We start from the raw sequence: 4874 nt of genomic DNA, 5'->3' as shown, positions 1-4874 counted from the left end.
AACTCCCCCCCCCCCCGTCTCCTCGCAGCCACCCAGCTGGACCCGAGGGACCTGCAGGGGCTGTTCCAGGAGGCGGCGGCCAGCGTCTCCTGCATCAGCGCCAGCGGTGAGTGCCGCCCGGCCTGCCTGGGCCCCAGCCTGCCATTCGGGGCTGAGGGGACACGGGGGGGAGGGGGCTGTGCCCATGGCCTCTCCCGACTGGACCGCCCTGCAGCCCAGGCAGGGTCTCGGGATGGAGCAGAGGCGGGTCAGCAGCCCGTGTCCCCGGCCCCCCCCCCCAGGTGCTCCACACGTGCCCGTGGCTCCTGCGGCAGGTGCCCCTCGCCCTGCAGGCCTGTGCCACCTGGACGAGTCCCAGGGAAGCAGCGCCTCAGAGCCGCCCTCAGGCTGGCCGCTGGCCGGCCCCCTGGTCACCGGGGCTAGGGGTTGGGGTGAGAGTCACATCCCCGAGGCGCCTGCAGACCCGGGACACGTGCGTGAGGGGTGTTTGCCTCTGACCGTGAGCGCCGCAGGCAGAGGAGGAAAGCGGGGAGCGGGAGAAGCCCCTCCCCAGGCTCAGGGCGGGGCCCCTGCCAGAGGCATGACCGAGCCAGAGAGCTGGGCTTGTGCTGGGAGGCCCCGCCCAGCCTGGTGTCCTGGCAGGTGCTCGGTCACATGGACGGTCTCCCAGGCCTGGCTCCATGTCCTTGGCCTCCGGCTGCCTCTTTGGGGGTGGGGCCCGCACCCTGGAGTTGGGCATCCCTGGTGGGGGGACCTCTGTCCTTACCCCGCCCCCTTCTCTGCAGCGACCTCCTTGGAGCAGGGCCTCCGGTCCCTGGGGACACCGAGGGACACCCAGGAGCTGCGGGACAGCCTGTGAGTGCGCCCGTGCCCACGGCAGCCACAGCCACACGCACGCCCCCCCCCGAGGCGGGGCTCACACGCTCACAGGTGCACGTGACCCCACACGGACACCCCCGCACACAGGTGTGCTCACGTGGCCAGCCGTGCGCCCACGTGCACAGTTTGTGCCCCACCCCCTGCTGCCACGTGTCTCCCACAGACCCGAGCTCCAGGGGCCCGCATGCTGAGCGCACCTGGGGGTGCAGGCCGTGGGCCAGGCGTCCGTTCGCTCAGCAGCTGCAGTCAGCGGCCCTGTCTCCCGTCTCCAGGCTCAGAGGGCAGCGCCCTGAGCAGGGACTGCACGCGGACCTGGGGGCCTGCTGAGGGGCAGGAGGGCGGGGCGCCTGGAACCAGCCCTGTTCACCTGCCTGCCCGGGTCTGACTCACCGACCTGGCGCTCCTTCTCAGGGCGCCTCTGGGGCCCAGACTCGCCCACCGGCCCGGCTCCGAGGGCTCTTCCCACCGACCCAGCCCAGCCCTCCTTTAACACGGGAAACCGAGGCCAGGAGGCGGGGCTTGCCTGGGGCCCCAGAGCCTGCGAAGAGTTGCAGAGCCCCCCCCACCCCCTTCTCACCCCACGGCGAACACCCTCTTCCTCTCTGAGCCGCGCTCGCGTGTTCTGGGACTGGGTGTTGGGGACCGGGGCTGCCGTACCTGAGGGGCGGCCACCTTGTCAGCCGTGTGCTGCATGTGGGGTCCTGCAGGGAGCAGGGCCACCGGCTGTAGCTCGCGGGTCAGGAGTGTCCTCGTATTTGCTGGGGCCAAAGCCGGGCCAGGGCCCTGCCCTCGCCATGCGTGTCCGCAGGAGGCCTGAGGCTGGCTCTGCCTCGGGGGTTACTCAGTCCGAGGGGCAGGGGCAGCTGCAAGCAGGCGAGGGCTGGCCTCCCTGGTCCTTCCAGGCCACAGACTCGGACTCTGTGTGGCTCGGCCGGGAGGGGCCTGGCCCGGCGTCCCGTCTCCTGGTGCTGGCACCTCAGACCTGCAGGGCCAGCCCAGCCCAGTTCCTCTGAGGCTCCCACCCCAGGCTCCCGGCCGTGCTGACCCCCCGGAGCCTTTCCCCAGGGAGGGCTGGAGACTGGGGCCCCCTTGGGGTTGGGGTGGGGGTGGGGGTGCAGGCGCTGACTCAGTGGGCCCGAGGGTCCTGGTGAGGCTCCCCGACCTGCAGTCACCGTGTCCTCCTCTCCTGTCCCTCCTCTGCTCTCTGCTCCCCGTTCCATCTGTCTGTCCCTGTGGGCCTGCTGGCGCCCTCCGCCCTCCCCTGACCCTCGGCCATCCCTCCTGTTTCCTCGTCGTTTTTGGCCTCTTGCTTCCTGCTGGTCTCCCTCTCTCCCCTCCCCTCCCCTCTCCTCTCCTCCCCTCTCCATGTCTCCTCTCCCCTCTCCATGTCTCCTCTCCCCTCTCTCCTCCCCTCTCCATGTCTCCCCTCCCCTCTCCATGTCTCCCCTCCCCTCTCCATGTCTCCTCTCCCCTCTCCATGTCTCCTCTCCCCTCTCCATGTCTCCTGCCCTCCTTCTGCTCCTCCATGTCTCCCTGCGGGTCCCGCACCCACCTCCACCCCTGCCCGCTTCAGGCACCTGGCGCAGCAGGAGACCAACCGCACCATCGCCACCAGCACCAGTGTGGTGAAGCGGCTGGCGGAGCTGCTGCGGGGCTGCTCCCGGGTATGAGGTTGTGAGGGGGCCGGCAGGCGGGCGGAGGCGTCCTGCGGTGGGAGTGAGGGAGGGCCGGCGGTGTGGGGCAGGTCTGCGTGCACGGCGCTCAGGCCTGGGGCACATAGTGCCAATGCCAAGAGCTCAGCTGCACTGGGAACCAGGCTGGGTGTTAGGGTGTCCATGGTGATTGGGTGGTGAGTGTCCATGGAGATACTGGCTGTGCCTGGAGCTGAGCTGGGTGTGAGGTGCTGGGGTGAGGCTCTCTCTCCCTCCCTCTCTCTCTCTCTCTCTCTCTCCCTCCCTCTCTCTTTCTCTCTCTCTAGCAGGAGCGGCTTCAGCTGGACCGCCTGAAAACTCAGCTCTCGGACGCCATTCAGCGCTACGGGGCGGTGCAGACGGTGAGGGCACTGGTGGCGCTGGTGCTGGCCGGTGGGGGCCTCGCTCCCTCAGGCACCCACGCTGGCCGTCTCTCCTGGGTTGGGCTGGTGCGGCCCCGCCCCCGCAGCAGAGGAAGGGCCATCCTTGCGGGGTGACCGCAGGCCGCGGGCAGGGAAGGATGGGGCCCTCGGGTGCCGCCCGGGAGATGTCCACATGACGGCCTCCCAGGAGGTGGGAGCCAGGTGTCGCCCTTGTGAGGGTGGGGAACTAGGCCAGGGAGTCCGGTGCCTGGGCGCGCTGTCCCACAGGCCTCGTCCTCGGCAGGGCGGCCACGTGCCCAGTTCTCCTGCGACCCTGGGGGGCGGCCGTGCTCTGCTGTCAGGCATCACCCGGTGCTGCCTGTCTGTCTGACCGTCTCTCCTCTCCTCCTGCCTTTTCTGTTCTTCCCTTGTCTCCCCGCCGTGCCGCACTGCTTCCAACAGACAATTGCGGAGAAGTCCCGAGCTCTGCTTCCCACGGCGCAGACGGGCGGCCGGCAGCAGGTGGGTGCCGGGGACTCGCTGTGGCCGTGACGGAGGGGACCGGGGAAGAGCAGGAGGGGCTGAGGGCAGGGCCTTGGTCGCAGGGGTCGGCCTGGACAAATGACCTTTAAAAAGTTGGCATTTGACAACCGGCCGGCGTGGCTCAGTGGTTGTTCGTCGGCCTATGAACAGGAGGTCACAGTACGAGGCCTGACCAGGGCACGTGCCTGGGTTGTGGGCTTGATCCCCAGTGTGGGGCGTGCAGGAGGCAGCCGGTCCATGATTCTCTCTCATCATGGATGTTTCTTTCTCTCCCTCTGCCTTCCTCTCTCTGAAATCAATAAAAACATCTAAAATAAAGTTGGTATTGGACCTTGGGTCTGTGGCTGGGCCTGGTCCGGGGCAGTTGCTGGCAGTTCCACTCGCTGACTTGTATCAGCCCAACCCTCCCGTGCGTAGGAGCTGAAGGACAACCTGGAAAAGAGTGTCACGAGGCCTAGATGAGCGAGGGTGGGGGGGAGGGCGTGGGAAAGGAGCAGCGGCTGAAGGGGTGCCGGTCGAGAATGTTCCAGAAGTGTCCAAACGCTTCAGCTCTACGACGAGTAGGATAAATGTGTCCTGTCACAGCGTCATAAAGTTTTGAACAAGAAAGGCAAAAATAAAACCGTAAAAGCCGATTAAAGCCTCAGAAAGAAGTCACGTTATTTAAAGAGGAGCAGTAAGACTTACATCTGATTCTCGAGAGGCAGTGGGAAGACCCCTCCAAGCCTGAGGGAAGGTGCTCGCCGCGTCTTTCCTGCCAATGAAGCCCCAGCCACAAGGAAGACGGCTGGTGACCTTGACTTTGTTAAAGCCAACACACCCGCCCTGGCCAGTTTGGCTCAGTGGATAGAGCGTCGGCCTGCGGACTGAAGGGTCCCAGGTTCAATTCTGGCCAACGGCACATGCCTAGGTTGTGGGCTCCCATCCCCAGTAGGGGGCGTGCAGGAGGCAGCCTATCAATGATTCTCTCTCATCATTGATGTTTCTATCTCTCTCTCCCTCTTCCTTCCTCTCCGAAATCAATAAAGAAATATATATATTAAAAAAAAAAAGGCCAACACACCTTTAGGAGAGTAAAGAGGCAACCCGTAGAGTAAGCAGAGGTGTTTGCACACTCATACCTGAAAAGGACTTACAGCCGTCTGTGTAGATAAAAGGCTAATATGCAAGGTGTCCCCTCGGGAGTTCGACCAGGAGACCGGGAGTTCAATCACTCGCTGTGACATGTGCTGACCACCAGGGGGTGGTGAGGAACGAAAGAAGGCCCTGGCCAGCAGCCAGAAGGAAGGCCTTAATCGGCCCTGATCACCGGCAGGCCTAGGGACCCTACCAGTGCACGAATTTCGTGCACCGGGCCTCTGGTAATATATGAAGGTCTCACAAATCAAGAACAAGGCAG

General features: G+C 65.3%; 1 long non-coding RNA gene across 1 annotated transcript; it reads left to right on the top strand.

Moving 5' to 3' along the window:
* Nucleotides 1-20: 20 nt before the first annotated feature.
* On the top strand, nt 21-3690 carry LOC102435633. The gene is made up of 5 exons (XR_001346856.2): nt 21-106; nt 786-855; nt 2453-2543; nt 2858-2932; nt 3395-3690. It is a non-coding gene; the product is annotated as an uncharacterized LOC102435633 (long non-coding RNA).
* Nucleotides 3691-4874: the final 1184 nt, after the last annotated feature.

This window comes from Myotis lucifugus, unplaced genomic scaffold, assembly GCF_000147115.1.
Source record: "Myotis lucifugus unplaced genomic scaffold, Myoluc2.0 scaffold_3883, whole genome shotgun sequence".
NCBI classification, from domain to species: Eukaryota; Metazoa; Chordata; class Mammalia; order Chiroptera; family Vespertilionidae; genus Myotis; species Myotis lucifugus.
This window is presented reverse-complemented; position numbering and strand designations above follow the sequence as displayed.